Here is an 18338-nt window from a genome sequence, read left to right as displayed (position 1 = left end):
AGGAAGACAAAGTTGTGGAAAATCAAATGAGTGTGAAGGACCAATAAATCCAAGGCACATCAAAAAAAAGGGAACGAGCATGCTAGAACAATGTCCCAAAGCTAGAGAATTTATGAAAAAACAGATAGTACCTGCAGTAGTTGATGGAAGCACTTCCTCAATTAGAGGTGGGTGGAGTGAAACAATCCCATGTCTCAAAAAGTTCAGACTCAGAAAAAAGAAGCCTCTTTGAAGGCATATGAAAATCAGTTAGTAATTGTAATTGCCACTGCTTCACTAGGAATCTGGTGAATAGTTGAAAAGAAGAAAGATAGAAAGGGGAAGGCTAAATTATCTTTCTACACTTAGACTTGATATTTTTAGTTTGATTTTTCTTTATAAATCTTAACCTTTGATTAATTTGACCAAATGTTTTTTAAGCATATGCAAAATATAATTTTTCCCTTTAAATAAAATTCCAATTGATCATAAATCTATTAAATAAAAATAAATATATATAAACATAAGAGTCAAAACATCCACATTTTAGATACAATTAAAGGGATAAAGTGCTATTAGAAAAATGCGCACCACACATTAAGTTGGTAACACAAACTATCCACTCAACCATTCTTAGGAAAAGGAAGGGTGTTTCTTCTTACTAATGCATGTAAGGTCGATACCTATGGAAAAAAATAAGATAAATTTATTTTAGGTTGAGGACCATAACTACACCAAGGCATATGTAAATCAGTTAGTATTTGTAACTGCCACTTCTTCACTAGTGAAAAGTTGAAAAGAAGAAAAGTAGCATGAGTAAGGCTAAGTGGTTTTTCTACCCACATGATATTTTTTAAATATGGATTTTAACTTTTTGCTAGTTTGAGCAAATGCTTTTCTTTATGGATCTTAACTTTTGCTAGTTTGACCAAATGCTTTTTAAACATGTGTAAAATATAAAAAAAATTTTGAATAATTGTGATTTTTATGAATCTATTAAATAAAAATAAATATATATGGTCATATTAGTGAAACTTTTTTATACTAATTATAAAATACAATTAAAAGAATAAAGTGCTAATAGAAAAATACCTAGCACAAACATTCTTAGCAAAAGGACGGGTGTCCCTTCTTACTAATGCCGGTAACGTCGATACCTAGGGGAAAAATAAGATAAATTTATTTTGGGTTGAGGACCATAGCTACACTTAAAACGTAGTGAGGGTCATTTAAACACAGCTTTAAAAGCATGTGTAGTGAGGGTCATTTAAACACAGCTTTAAAAGCATGTGTGCACATGCATCTCTTTGTAACTTCAAATAAAAAGGGAAAGTGCTATAAGAATAGCTTGCCAAAACATAACATTAGTCATTAATGGAACGCATGTGGGTGCACATGCTAGAAATCCTAAGCCGTAACATAATTAATAAACAGAATCAAATGGTTGAACCAACGATAGCAGCAATATGTCAACCAATGATAGCAACAATATTGTGGAGATAAATAGATTACGAGCGATAGCAACAATATGTCAACCCATGATAGCAACAATATTGTTGACATAAATAGATTACGAACGATAGCAACAATATCCCAACCAATAATAGCAACAATATTGTTGTGTTGAGATAAATAGATTTATTTTTTTTTAAATGCAATTTATATTAAAAAAAAGGAGAGAAAAGAAAAAGAAAAAAAAAAAAAGAGCACATACATGTGCATGGATTCTTTGATTTTTTAAAATGCAATTTATATTTTAAAACAAAAAACTATAAGTACATGCATGTGCATTTAGGATTTCAAATTTGATCACCCAACTTACGAGAACATTTATCATTTATAAAATTTGTTAGATAAATTATTTATGTGAGATAAATTGTAAGTTAAGTAAATAATGAACATAAAATAGATATATTAATATTGGATAAATTTATAGTTTTTTGAGAAGTTTATTAGATAAGTTTGTGAAAATGTTAAGTAAAGTTTTTATGTTAGAGTAGTAGTAATTTAAATCAATTATTATGTTAATTTCTCTAGACTATATATATGAAAAAAATATTGATTTTATATATGAAAATATAACAACTACATGTTTCATAATTTATAATCATATTTTTATTCAAAAGTTGGAGAGAGTGTAGACCATGGACTCCATACAACTCAAAAATTGACTATATCATCCCCCTATACACGTTATAATCACACTAAACTACAAAATATTAGGCTAAACTACAAAATATTAGGCAAATGCCCCAAGTCAGAATCTTAAGTCCAACCATATGAACCAAACATATGAAAAGAGCCAAGTTGAACTTTATCAAACTATGTAAGATCATCTCCCCTCTCGTTCTTGTATGTATAAACCTCTCTCTATATATGTGTGTGTGCGCGCGCTAACTACATCACCAAGACTTCATCATCTATTCATTTTTTCTTACAAAGGAAAAAAATCTAATAAATTGATTTAAATGTTATATGATTAACATGAATTTCCATGAGAGATTATCTAGTTTATTCCAAATTGAATGAAAAAGTCAAAACCTCTCCTCAACTACATCACCAAGACTTCATCATCTATTCATTTTTTCTTACAAAGGAAAAAAATCTAATAAATTGATTTAAATATTTTACTGAACTATATGATTAACATGAATTTCCACGATAGAACCTCTCCTCAATCCATTCCAATGCTAGATAAGTAGCAATTTTTCTTCAGTTCCCTAAATTCTTTGAAGTGTAAAGACCTATCAATTTTGAAACATCAAAATAACCTCAATATCAACTAGGTGTAGCAAGGGGCTAAAGAGGAATAGTTTCTTATCTCACCCATGTTCAAGGAGAAATACTCGATTTCTCAAAAGGTGTATTACATAATATATTTAAAAAAAAGAAAATTACGAGGGAGGAAATTTAAGTCCTAGTCCACCTAAGTGCAATTGTGCCCCTTCAAAATTAAGCCACATAAAACTTATTAATACCTTCTTTAATTGACTAAAATGAGAAAAGGAAATAACCAAGAAATAAATAATAAACATGAATATATAATTTTAGGAAATTTAAGTCATAGTCATCTAAGTGCAATTGTGCACCTCCAAAGCTAAGCCACATAAAACTTATTAATATCTTCTCCAATTGACTAAAATGAGAAAAATAAATAACTAAGAGAAATAATAAACATGAATATAGAATTTTAACCTAAACCAACCGCTTGCGTCCTAAAAAAATCTAAACATCCAACCACTTTAGCAAATCTTTTGGAAACACTACTCCCATATCATCACAGAAAACATTTTAATATCTTCTCCAATTGACTAAAATGAATTGACTCAAATGAGAAAAATAAATAACTAAGAGAAATAATAAACATGAATATAGAATTTTAACCTAAACCAACCACTTGCAACCATAAAAAATATAAACATCCAACCACTTTAGCATTCAATCTTTTGCAAACACTACTCCCATATCATCACATAAAACATTTTAATACATAAAACATTTTAATATCTTCTCCAATTGACTAAAATGAGAAAAATAAATAACTAAGAGAAATAATAAACATGAATATAGATTTTTAACCTAAACCAAGAAATAATAAACATGAATATAGATTTTTAACCTAAACCAACCACTTGCGACCTAAAAAATCTAAACATCCAACCACTTTAGCATCCAATCTTTTGCAAACACTACTCCCACTACTCCCATATCATCACATAAAACATTTTAATATTTTCTCCAATTGACTAAAATAAGAAAAAAAAATAACTTAAAAAAATAATAAACATGAATATATAATTTTAACCTAAATATCAGATTAATTTTAACTTAAACAAAATCTAAACATTGAAACACTTTAACATTAAATTTCTACAAACACTACTCCCATATCATCACAGGAAACATTCTTTCCTATTTTAATTTTAATTTCACAAAATTAGAAAAACTTTGACCTAAAAATAAAAAGAATTCAACACCATCCCAAAAGCAAGCACCAATGTGGACTACGATAACTTCCTCTAAAGAATTAGACTAACCAGTCATCATCATTATTTATCATAGTCCAATTTTCTTTAGACTAACCAGTCATCATCATTATTTATCATAGTCCAATTTTCCTCACCAACTCACATGTGTGTTTGGGTTTCTATGACACACGTAAACAAGCCTTTATGATTTAGATTTACTACCAGGAGCTCACATCCTCCGCATATTCCACATGGATTTCCATACGGAGTGTTGGATATGATTTGCAAATCTCCCACGGTATCTCTTTTGGACTTCAAAATTGTTGTTGGCTTTTTCCATTTTGTAAAAACCTCGTAGGAGAGAAATGACTTAATTCATTTATAAAATTAATTAAATTTACTTTCGATTTACTAATTTTTTTTCGAGACATTAAAAAGGTTAAAATGGATTTAATTCTAAATCTATGAGAAGATAATCTAAATCTATTAATTTTTTAAAGCAATATTTAATATATCTAAGGTTAATTATCTAAAATAAATTTATGAAAGATAATCTAAATCTATTAAATTTTTTAGCCATATTTAATATAACGAAGGTTAACTATCTAAAATTAAAGTATGATGAATATATATTAGTTGTAATATAATGTAAAAAACTACTATTATTATTATTATTATTATTCAATTTTTCTAGTAATATTTAATATATTTAAGGTTAACTATCTAAAATTAAAGTAAGGTGAATATCTATTAGTTGTAATATAATGTACAAAATTATTGATATTATTATTATTATTATCTAATTTTAAGGTCACGACTAAGTGAGACACTAAATTGGTGTATGAGACCCTCTTGTTTGTGGGACAAGGGATCCACCTCCTAGCGATGGTGTATGAGACCCCACTGTTTGTGGAACAAGGGATCCACCTCCCATACTCTACCCCACATATGAGACCCCCTTGTTTGTGGGACAAGGGACCCACGATGGTGTATGAGACACGCTTGTTAGTGGGACAAGGGACCCACCTCCCAACAATGGTGCATGAGACCCCCTTGTTTGTGGAACAAGGGGCCCACCTCCCATACTCTACCCCACATATGAGACCCCCTTGTTTGTGGGACAAGGGACCCGTGATGGTGTATGAGACCCCTTTGTTAGTGGGACAAGGGACCCACCTCCCAGCGATGGTGTATGAGACCCCCTTGTTTGTGGAACAAGGGACCCACCTCCCATGCTCTACCCCACATATGAGACCCCCTTGTTTGTGGGACAAGGGACCGTGATGGTGTATGAGACCCCCTTGTTAGTGGGACAAGGGACCCACCTCCCAGCAATGGTGTATGAGACCCCTTTGTTTGTGGAACAAGGGACCCACCTTCTATACTCTACCCCACATACTCCACCTCCCATACCCTACCCCACATATGAGACCTCCTTGTTTGTGGGACAAGGGACCGACGATGGTGTATGAGACCCCCTTGTTTGTGGGACAAAGGACCCACGATGGTGTATGAGACCCCCTTGTTAGTGGGACAAGGGACCCACCTCCCCCTTGTTAGTGGGACAAGGGACCCACCTCCCAGCGTGTGACCTCTTAGGAGGAAACACATTGTTAAAATACATTATTATATGTTTGAATGTAAGTAAACATAATTTTTTAAATTTCATTTTACTTTATTGGAATTGTAATTGTAATTTTTTATTAAATTTACAAACAAGAAAATCATAACTTTACTCTTCATATAATCACATGGAAGATATTAACAATGTAAAGGGAGAATTAAGGTCGCGACCAAGTTAGACACCAAATTGGTGTATGAGACCCCTTGGTGTATGAGACCCCTTTGTTTGTGGGACAAGGGACCCAGACACCAAATTGGTGTATGAGACCCCTTGGTGTATGAGACCCCTTTGTTTGTGGGACAAGGGACCCACCTCCAAGCTAGACACCAAATTGACCCCCTCTACACCATGTGACCTCTTAGGAAGAAACACATTGTTAAAATAATGTGTTGTTGTCAAAATACATTACATTATTATATGTTTGAATGTAAGTAAACAAAATTTTCTAAGTTTCTTTTTACTTTATTGGAATTGTGATTGTAATTTTAATTTTTTATTAAATTTACAAAAAAGAAAATCATAACTTTACTCTTCATACATGGAAGATATTCACATTGTGAAGCTTTAATACTAGTCTCTTTTGAGAATCTTTCCTTTTCCATTATGGAAATACAAAATTTAATACCCATCATGTTTGTATTCAAAATTACAAATAAGAAGTCAAACATTATCAAAATAATTTCTATATTATAAAAAGATGGAAATAGGTAACCTAAAGCTGTGAATTGGAATTCAAAGACAAATCCACCCAAAAAAATGCAAGGAATGGATGCCTAACTCCAAAGGCATCCATTAACCCTATGACCCACTCCATTAGCAAAGTGCTTCTAGTGACCTTCTATTAACCCTCAATATCCCCTTTTTTTATATAAATTAAACATAGTTAAAATCTCCTCAATATCCCCTTTTTTTATATAAATTATATAAATCAAACTCGATTCCCCATCACAGAACACAAACCACCACTTAAAATTGTCAATTCCCATTATCTCTAATTATATATATATATATATATATATATATATATATATATATATATATATATATATAGATTTAAATGATTAAATAAATTAAAAAGAATTGAATAAATTAATTTAATAATCAAATTTATAAATAAAAGGAAATAGAATAAGATTCTACTATATAATATATTATAATATATAAATTATTGAATTATTTATTAAGAAGGAAATTGGTTACTTTGACTATAATTAACATTATAATATTATTATATAATCTAGCCATTTTTATATAGTCGTTAATGGTCACACCTACCATCACAAAACACAAACCACCACTTAAAATTACCAATTCCCATTATCTCTAATTATATATATATATATATATATATATAGATTTAAATGATTAAATAAATTAAAAAGAATTGAATAAATTAATTTAATAACCAAATTTATAAATAAAAGGAAATAGAATAAGATTCTATTATATAATATATTATAATATATAAATTATTGAATTATTTATTAAGAAGGAAATTGGTTACTTTGACTATAATTAACATTAATATTATTATATAATCTAGCCATTTTTATATAGTCGTTAATGGTCACACCTAGCTGTTTGGAAGCTCTGCTCTCCCTATTTAACTTGTAGCCATGATCTGACTCCTCAACTTGTCCTGAGGATGGATGTTATGAATCACATAAACCTCAATTCAACAATTTTAAGTAATTTATTTATCCAACAACAAAAGTGTACAATATTTCTCCAATCATAAAATAGCAACGATGAGCAACGATGAGCTATCACCATGTTAATATAAAACCATGAGCTATCACCATGTTAATCTAAAACCATGGATCAAATTATCAACATTAATCACAAAAATATAGATATGATGTAAAATATTTTAATAGTATGTTTAAACTTTTATGGCAAATTTGCCCCCACCCAAATAATGGAAAACCATGATCACAGTAATTAAACACCTAATTTAAATTTCTCACAAATGCTGACATTCAAAGTTTGAACTTGCATACCAGGTTTGTCAGTTAAAGTCAGGTTACCATGTGCATACCACATTTACGAGAATCATAATTTAATGCCATAGATAAAATTTAATATTATAAGATCTCGAAATACCCGGACAACATTACCTCAACTCTCCGAAAAGTTCGCCGTAAACCTCGTGCGGCAGCTTTATTGATTAAAATAATCATAATTTAATTTAGAAAACACTTGAAAGTAAGTTGAAACATTTAAAACTTAATGCATTTAACTCACAGTTTAGTCAGTGTATCTGATGCAACAATAACCCTTTACTAACCCTCCAGTTCAATTGATTTACAGTTAATTTTACAGAATCACAGTGTTAAAGCTTACTAATCTCTTTCGCTAACAATTAAACATTAGATTACAGAAGTGCACTTCAGCATAGCAGATCCAGCTTAGTGAACAAAAAAAAAGGAAATGAAATAACCGCCACATTTAGCGGATTAGTAAAATCACCCAAGCATATTAAACAATAATGGAGCAAAAGCAGTCCGAAAGACTTAGTATAGCATTCACAGAGCCAAAACTTTGTGAAGATTACAGAGTGTCTGTCAAAAATCAGAATACCTAAAACAAATAGTAATAGAAAAATCAAATAGCAGCCAAAAATAAATCCTTCGGATCTGCCAGGCACGATATCGTCATCTAACGTAAATCCGATGCTCAAATTCCATCTATTATACAAATCCAGGCCCTTTCTTTCGTCTCTGTCAAGAAACTGATAGTCTCTGTCAAGAAACGGATAACGGATCTCCAGCAGCTCAGAAAAGATTGTAAGGGAAGGCGTCCAGGGGATGGATGAGGTAGGTCAAAGCCAGCGCCAGGAACATGAGCACTTATGCTATCCCTTGGTCGATGGCGGTGCCTGCAACATCAAGATACATTCCTTCAATCCTGTTATAAATCCCGTGACGAATCCCCTAATGAACCGAACCGAACAGAACTTTAATGTCGGAAAAAGCAGAAAAAAAGAAAGAATAAAAGGCCGAGATCTTACCGTCGGACGAGGGAGCAGGAGCGGGAGCCTCTGCATTGGCGGAAGGTGCGAAGAGATTAATCAACAGGAAGGCGACAGAGAGCATCAGCACCGTCACGGAGACAGACGAGAAGGCCATCTCTGCTGAAGAATAACAAGAAATGTCGATGTCGGCAAACAAGAAAATCAAGAGAGGAAGAAAAGAGGAGCTGCGGCAACGAAGATCCTCACCCCGACAGAGCGCAGGAAGACCCTCACAATACACACACACAAACAGAGGTTCCTCCCGCAATATAAACCGTCAAACAGGTTCTTCTCCAAATACCGGAATACCGCCATTCACGCACCCATCTCCCCTCATCCGCTCACGTGGCACAATCGGGCCCGTCCGACCCGGCGATGATGGGGTCATGTATGTATGCGTGCCAGCTGTATATTGGGGGAGAGCACATGGGTATGGGATGGATGCATGCCATTCCCCTTGCAGGCACGCATGTGGGCGTCTTCCCATTGGCTCTTCTCATTTTATTTTTAAATATTTTCTTGACGGCCCGAATGATTGCATGCTTTTCCCAACGGTTAATCTTCAACGTTCTTTTCTTTATCTAACTTCCTCCAGATCGGACGGCCGAAAAATGCCACGTGGACTCTGCAACAACAAATTCGAAGCATAATAATAATAATAATGGACCCGCCTGCCTGTCGTGGCCGGCTTTTAAAACCAATGATGTCCAGTTAAATAAGACAGCTACGGTTCTCCAAAACAAATAAGAAAATCCCGCTAAATTTGGCAGACGTCCTTAAAGGTAGCAGCGTTATAGCCTGAATTTAGTCAGCGGAGAATCACACCCGCCAAATAAAGCATACATTGGCTGGCTTGTTCTATTTATATGATATTTTATTATTATTAAATTAAGGTATTTAATTACATAGTTAAGGTAGTTAATTTCGTTGGATTAGTTGAGAACCCACTAATACTTGGCGGCCACGAAATTCAAATAATAGAACGGATTGTTATTGTCAAGATTTGAAATTCGACTCCCCACCCACTGATGTATTCGTTTTTTAATGTTTTGGTTTAAGTATTAAAACTTATTTTTACACCATGGATTTTGAGTTTAATTCCTTCTTTTATGTATCATTATAACTTTGACTTATAACTCTAAGTAGGTTGAATTTCATTTTCAAATATTCAAGTTAAGAATTTATATTAAAGATTTTTTAAGGAAATTGAATTTGATCTTTTATGGTATTTATGAGTTTTATAACTCAGAGTTTTATGAGTTGGATTTCTACCAGTGATATGTGAACTTTGGTTAATGTTAAATCTTGGTTAAGAACTCATATATACAAAGAAGTGGTTTGAGTTCAACCCCATGTTCGTCGAGTTGGATTTCTACTAATAACATGTGGATTTTTGTTTATGTTAGAATTTGGTTAAAAATCCATATCTATAAAGGAGTGGCATGAATTCAAACTCCGAGTTCATCCATCACTACAACTCTACGTAAGTTTTATGCATTGAATTCTTACCAATAAGAAGGTAAAGCTCTAAGTAAATATTAATGGCAAAGTTTAAGAGATTTCAGAGGAAAGATTGAACACATCTTTTCAACAAGATGGTCCAAGAAATTGTGTATATATGTGTAATTTTCCACTCAATAGTAAACATCCATTAGAGATGCCATCCCTAGGCTAGTTTATGAGGCCAACAACATGACGAAATCTAGCTACAAGCTCATAGGTCACTCACCCAACTCAGTTTCTCTCGAGCTCAACCAAAGTATTCACAACTAAACACTCTAGGTAACCATCCAATCGTTAAACAATCACAACTTTCTCATCAAGTGCTCACATAACATAAGGAAGACATCTCCCTTCTTTACTCAACAATTCATTAAGAGTAGTCTCTTTTCTAACGCTCTTAGTGTAGGCAGGAAGAACACATCATGTTGTCCACAATCTAGAATAACTTAGTAGAATTATACATTAGCTCTAAGGAACCCAATGAGCAAGAGTTAATAGGGGAGAGGAAGGTTTCCTAAACAACTAAACCTCTATGATTCTCTACAATCATCAATCCATTTCTTTCAAGTCCGCAAATTACTCTATAGTGGCTACTTTGATCCTTTTCAAGCTTGTATCTTACTGTCAAACATGAGCATGCAATTTTGAAAACGTCAATGGCATTTAAGCATAAGAGTGATAAATGTGAATAAACCAATTCAAAATAAAATGGGCACAATTTGATTGTTCTATGTTTTTCCCTTTCTTGCAAAAATCTAGTGCTACAACTCTTCACAAGTTTGTAAGTTTCATCATTTAAATTGTATTTTTTAATGCATAAATGGATTTAGTGCCTTGAAAAACCCCTAGTGCACTTCAATTGTGCATACTACACAGGTCAAACTTGCAATTCCAAAATTAACTAGAAAATATTTCAGTAAAGTTCCAAAAGGTATAATAGTTAGACTATGTTAATAGAATGTAAAAAGTATACCGAAAACTGGAGAAAGTTTGAATTCCCATGAAAATGAGATATCTTACACTTCCCATGTAACACCCTCCTCCCACACTTACCCAAGCTTATAAGCCCACTAGGGTAAATATGTGGCAAAGAGTTACTATGATAGGACTCTACTCCCCAAGTATAGTTAAGGAAGTGGAATCGATGAACCAAAACTTTACTGGCGTCCCTTAGGTGCTACAGGACCCCCAGGAGCTAACCAACCACTCCAGGTGCCCAACCCCTAAGTTAATTTAGTTTTTCACTGACTTGGGCTCTCATTTGCTCCCATGACAAGGAAAGCCATCGGCTGAGACCCTTTAGTCTCTCCCATAAGCCTGCATCCCAGCAATTGTAGACTAATTCACTCAGTTATCTATAAACAACCCCAGGATTTGAGCCACTTTTTCAGGCTAGGATCCAAACCTTGGCCTAGAGCTTAGTGAAACTCTTAGAAATGATAAATAACACAGAGACAATGCCTCTAATTCAAAATTTGAACAAGGACTTAACTTGAGCCATCCCAACCATGACAAACATTTCATTAAACACATCATGAACATGTAATTTATAGGTCATAATTACATATCTGAACATAGGGGTCTCATACTTATCTAAGAATCGTCAAGAAGGTTTGATGCCCTCTCACAATAGTTGCATTATCATCTATTAGGTCATGCATTCATTAACCATTCATTTACTAATCAAAACATGATGAGAGCCATAACTAAAGTTTGTCATAAAACCATGCTTATAACCAACATATAACCAGAATAATAACAATGATAGAACAACCATCAAAGCCACATAATAACAAGTATAAATACTCATAAAATACAAGGGAAAAAGATCTCTTATTAACATATGCAAATATAACCAATTCAGGGACTCCCACGTACCACCTGACAATAGATTATGCTAAACCAAATCTTTCTTTCAGCCAATCACCCCCGTGCCATATTCCAAGCATGAATCTGGGACTCATAACAAAACCAACCAGGGCTTCCTTAGATCTTTATAACACAACTCGCTGTGGTATTTACAATAACACCATACATAAATATATACATATACCAAAAACTCATTTGCCTTTATTGGCAAATAATGAAGGATACATAACTCGCATCTGATTAGCCATCTCCCATGTAGCTTCATCAGGCCCAAAGTGCTTCCACTGTACTTTAACTTGCTTGATTGCTCGATTCCAGAGCATGAGCATCTTTCGCTGCAATATGTACTGAGGTTCTGGCTGGAATTCTCCTTCTAGATCCACCTACAATACAGACCAATCAATAACATGATCAACATCCATTACATATATTTTAAGAAATGAAACATGGAAAACATCATGGAATTTCATTGTCGAAGGAAGTGTGAGTTTGTAGGCCAATGATCCAATTCTCCCAAGGATCTCGAAAGGCCCACAATACCAAGGTGCCAATTTCATAGATGACCCAATCCCCAAGGAGTTCTTCTTGGGCTTGATGCGCAAATAAACATGTTCCCTAACCTAAAACTCCTTAAATTCCCTGTGTTGATCTGCATAACTCTTATGTCTATCATATGTTTCCTTTAGATTCTGCTTGTTAACCTGCATTTCTTGTTCCATATTTTCCAACATATTCAGTCCACTCAATATCCTGTTAACTGGATCACTCCAACTGATGGGAGTGTTACAACTCCGCCCATAAAGTTCCTCAAATGGACTCATCCTCAGTGACTCTTGATACACATTGTTGTAAGCAAACTATACCAGTGGAAAGTACTCTTCCCACTTTCGTTGCTAATGTATAACATACATTCTCAACATTTCCTCTAAAATCCTATTGACCCACTCTATTTGTCCATCTCTCTGCAAATGATAAGTTGTACTAAAGGCCAAATCTGTACCCAAACCTGCAAATAACTCCTTCCAAAACTTGGAAGTGAACTTAACATCTCTGTCTAACATAATCATCTTTGGAACACCCATGTAACCTCACTATCTCCCTGATGAAAACTTTTGCTACATCACTAGCTGAATAAGTAGACTTCACTGGAATGAAGTGTGCTACCTTTGTCAACCTGTCAACAAAAACCACAATATAATCTTGCTGTCTAGATGTCCTCAACAAACCGGTAATGAAATCTATGGAAATGAACTCCCATTTCCACTCTGGAATGGGAATCGGTTGTAGTAGACCACCAAGATTCTTGCACTTTCCTTTTACCTATTGACAATCCAAACGTCTAGCGACGAACTCAGCTACATCTTTCTTCAGATTCGGCCAATAGTAAAAATTATTCACAACTGTTAAAGTCTTCTGCTATCCTGGAATGACCTGAATACGACTTAGCATGAAGTTCCCTCAAGATAAGCTTCTCGAGCTCATTGTTGTCCGAGACATAAATCTTGTCCCTAAATCTGAACAAACCATTCGTCATAAGATGATAATCCACATCCTATTCACCTATACCTTGCTATTGTAGCCTATGCCCAAGCTCCCTATACATGTTATCCTGCTATCCTGCCTGTAAGATCCGATCTTGTAAATCCATCCCATATGAACTCATAACTACTATGTGATTTACCTCTACTCTTCTGCTAAGAGAATCTGCAATTGTGTTCTCTTTTCCTTTAATGTACCTAATATCAAAGTCAAACTCACTGATCGTGACCAACCACCTAGCCTATTTGGAATTCAGATTCGGTTGGTCAAACAAGTACCCCAACCCACTATGATCACTCATCAATACAAACCTCCTACCAAGAATATATTTCCTCCAAATCTTCAATGCATGAATGATTGTTGCCAACTCAAGGTCATGTGTCACATAATTATGCTTGTGCTCATTCAATTTCCTTGATTTGTAGCATACCACATGTCCCTCTTGCATCAGGACTCCACCAAGTCTTCTCTTGCAAGCATTTGTACACACCACAAACTCTTTTTTTGGATCTGCAATCTTGAGAACTGGAGCATTTGTCAACAACTACAACTACACAAAACTTGTTGCACATTCCTTTGTCTATTCAATTTTTTTCCCTTTCTCTGCAATGACGTAATAGGATAGGAAATATGTGAGAAGTTCTTTATGAACCTCCTATAATAACTTGCTAGTCCCATGAATGATTTGACCTCATCCACATTTCTAGGAGTTTCCCATTCCATGATAGCTCTTATCTTTTTTGGATCCACTGTTATGCCTTCCTTGGAAAGCACATGCCCCGAGTAATTTACCTCTATCTAAAAAAAACTGCATTTACTAAGCTTGGCATACAACTAATTCTCTCTTAGCAATCTCAACATTGTTGCTATATGTTCGATAAGTTCTTCCTCATTCTTAAAATATATCAATATATCATAAATGAATAGAATAAAAAACTTTTCCAGATAAGGACGCGACACACTATTCATCAAGCACATGAAAGTAGCTAGAGCATTAGTCAAACCAAAAGGAACCACAACAAACTCATGATGCCCATACCTGGTCCAGAAAGCAGTCTTCTAGATGTCCTCTTATTTAATGCATACCTGATGATATCCTGATCTCAAGTCAATCTTTGAGAACACTATTGCTCCCTTCAACTGGTCAAACAAGTCATCAATCATCGGCAATGGATACATATTCTTGATGGTTACCTTATTCAACTGCCTGTAATCAATGCACAGTCTAATAATACCATACTTATTCTCCACAAACAATACCAGTGCACCCCACGACGATACACTTGTTGAAAATGCGGCAAGAAAATCCTAATTTAATTTTGCGTTGATTAAATTAGGAGAAATTTGAATTTGAATTTCAATAAAATACTTGGAGGTAGTTAATTGAGGTGACATGGCTCTTGTCACTCAGTTAACTCAGTAAATTCAAGTTGGAGACACTTGAGTTCAGTTCTACATGATTGATTTCTAATTTGTAGCAATCTATTTCAGTTAATTTGAGTTATTGTCAGTGTAACTAGTTCTCATTGTTAGTAGAACTAGTGGAGGTTCAGTCAAGGGTGTGTAACTTTTTTTCACACTAAGTGATCATCTAGTTAAACTGATCAATCAACCTAAATTAACTCATGCATGTAGAGAATTTGAGTTACCCAGTTGAGATTGGAGTTCAAGGGCAGTGTACTATCAGTTGTAAACTATTCCAAGTTGTACAGGTGGTGCATGCAGTCAAAGAAGGGCCTAAAGGAATTGCACAATCCAAATTGGTGAATTTCTTAATTAATAGGGGCCTAATTCACAAGGGAACAACACAAGGAAATATGAGCTTAGCAGGATGAGAAATTGGCTAAGTATTGGCTTGACTCAGTATGTGAGGTAGTGAGATAGATTATACTAGTGTAGAGGTGATCCACGTGGATATGGGTGGCCACCCGCCTATTCTACCTAGACCCCCTAGTCAGTTTCATTTGTTTCCTTAATTGTAGCACAATTTACTATTTTTGGCAATTTTTCGGGTCTTGAACTTCCGGAGTTGTTTTGAGGCCCTAAACAATGTTTTTTTGGCAAAATTGCAATTGGTGATTGCTATGGAAATCAAATTAGTAGACGTAGTCCTTGAGAAATCTTTCCAACAAGGTATCATACACATCAAACAGAGATAATATGACAAAGTTACGACCCTGGGAAGTTGGCTACCCAACTAACCCTAACGAGGCCCATAAACTCTTGGTGTTACATCTCCTCGAGTTAGGGTTTTCTCTTATTTTTCAATAATAAAAAGGCCCTTGAGCCTCATTGTAACTCAGTTTAGAGGCATGTAGCCACCACATATCTTCTCAGAGATAAGCTACCATCACCCGAGCTATCTTATTTCCATTCTGTTTGTAAGCATAGTTCAATATTTTTCTATTAATGAAATGAAGTGTTTTTCTGTTGCATCTCTGTGTTTATGATTATATCTGTAAGTTGTTGCATTCCTGTTTAAGTTCAGATCAGTGGTATCAGAGTGGTCTTCTCTTTCTCTGTTTTTCTTTGCATGTCCCCAACGAGGTCAGGGTATAAGGAATTAGGGCTTGATCTGGTTGAAGCATTGCAGGATCAGCCTCACAAAACCTGACGACCTCCCATGGTGGAAGAAAAGAAAGATGAGGGGTCAAGAGATCCTTTCAAAATGTTGCTCGAGGAAGCCCTCGAGTGACAGAGGGACGTGGTGATGGATAACTTTGCCCAGATCCTTTGACGACTACCCACATGCGATGCATATTCATCCAGTGGCCACTCTGGAGGCGCTACTCCTTTTAAGGTACAAGTTAACTTCGATATTCCCATATTCGAAGGTTTGATAGATGCAAACGCCATAGATAAATGGTTAAATCTATTGGAAGGATATTTTTCAGTTCATGACTTTTCCAATCAGGAAAAGATTATGTTTGCACTTCTCAAAGCCGCCCCACATGTCAAGGATTGGTGGGAAACCTACTGTGAACAAAAGGATGAGAGTGAACCCTCGATGTTTTCAATTGCAACCAGTTGGAATTCTTTCCGAGATGCCATCAAGGAACAATATTACCTGATCGAGAGATATGAAGATAAATACATAAAGTGGACCATGCTACGATAGGGAAGGGACCAAGATGTGCCAAAGTTCACAAATACTTTCCATACCCTTTGCACGATGATGGGTATCAAGGATACTGAGCGGCATTTGGTGCTCAAGTATTGTCGCTGTCTACACAAGTACATCCAAGACAAGATGGAGTTCCTGGACATTTCCTCACTTGACACAGTGTATCGCTACGCTATAAAGATTGAGCAGAAGTTTAAACAGAAGAAGTGGGAATTTGGATCTGTGAATCCAAAGCAAGGAAAAGGCACCCCCAAACCACAAAACAAGGGACCAAGCCAAGGCAGGGCTACGCAGGACAACTCGCCGACACCGTAAGCAAAAATGACACCACGAAGATGAATAAGGACATGGGAAAATGGTGTGAGTTCCATAAGAGCTCCACTCACAATACAAGTGAGTGTCAAGCCAAGCAATCACTAGTGGTTGAGTTGAAGGCTTCTGAATCAGACGCAGGTTCCGACTCTGAATCAGAACCCGATAAGGGGACTGAAAAAGGGAAGAGGATCATTGATGCAAAGCCTAGTGCCATCGTGGTCACCACAAAGATCCAAAAAATTGAGCTTGAAGATCCAGAGGAGGGGGAACACCTTGTCCACTCATAAATGTGGGTGAAGGGTTCTCCACTGCAGTTCATTGTCGCCAACAGGAGCCAAAAGAATCTCATTTCAGCAGAAGTCGTGAAGCAGTTAGGCCTAAAGACTACAACACATCCACAATCGTGCACCATAAGGTGGCTTCACCAAGGACGAGATCTTCATGTTAGCCAACAGTGTCACCTTCCCTACAACATCAAGCCCTTCATGGATGAGGTATTGTGTGATATTGCTCATCTTGAAGTTTCTGATGTATTGTTAGGACAACCATACTTGTGGAAGCGACATGTTGTATATGAGTCTAGACCTCGCTCTATGATTATTAATTTGGCTAATAAGTTATACAGGATACCAGAGGTAGCCCCGCCTACTGCCATCTCTTTGATCACTACAAAGAAATGCAGTAAGATCATTTCCCAGACCAGGAAATTTGTTTTCCTTATGATTCGCCCCCAAGGTAAGAATAAGGTTGTGGTCACAACTTCTAGGCAGGGCTCCTCTGCACAACAACAACAAATGGACAAGGTCGTGGAGTACAAGGATATTTTTGCCTCACCCACATGGGTACCTCTGCACTATCAGGTCAAGCACTCCATCGATCTGACCTCGGGTGCGTTGCTGCCCAATGGACTGATCTATCGATGCTTTGTTCTGGAGAACGATGAGATCAAGAGGCAGATTCATGAACTACTGCAGAAAGGGCACATCATACCAAGCTCATCACCCTGTGGGAGCCCGATTGTATTGATACAAAAGAAGGATGGGACCTGGAGGCTCTGTATTGACTATCAGGTGTTAAACAAGATCACTGTCCGGAATAGGTAGCCAATCCCACAGATTGATGAACTTCTGGACCAGCTCAAGGAGGCCAAATATTTCAGCAAGATTGACTTGAACTCAAGGTATCAACAGGTGCCTATCAAACCCTCCGATGTGTGGAAGATTGCCTTCAAATCTAAGGAGGGATTTTTTGAATGGTTGTTCATGCTGTTCGGATTGATGAACGCCCCTGCAACCTTCATGGCGGCCTGCAAGAAGAGTATCACAGCAGAGGCAACTACTAAGATCTTCTTTGAGAAAGTATGGGTACAATTTGGGATCCCACAATCCACTATCTCAAATCAGG

The 18338-nt window shown here is 35.6% G+C and overlaps 1 pseudogene across 1 annotated transcript; it reads right to left on the bottom strand.

Moving 5' to 3' along the window:
• Positions 1 to 8152: 8152 nt before the first annotated feature.
• Positions 8153 to 8857, bottom strand: LOC149258182 (uncharacterized; annotated as a pseudogene). Its single transcript, XR_016246011.1, has 2 exons — positions 8582 to 8857; positions 8153 to 8449 (listed from the first exon to the last, which is right to left on the bottom strand). The product of XR_016246011.1 is annotated as an uncharacterized LOC149258182 (transcript).
• Positions 8858 to 18338: the final 9481 nt, after the last annotated feature.

The sequence above is a fragment of the Pinus tabuliformis genome, chromosome 6, assembly GCF_031772625.1.
Source record: "Pinus tabuliformis cultivar Carrire ecotype Pingquan chromosome 6, CPIR1, whole genome shotgun sequence".
NCBI lineage: Eukaryota > Viridiplantae > Streptophyta > Pinopsida > Pinales > Pinaceae > Pinus > Pinus tabuliformis.
The sequence above is the reverse complement of the archived record's forward strand: the minus strand, read 5'-3'. Positions and strand labels throughout refer to the sequence as shown.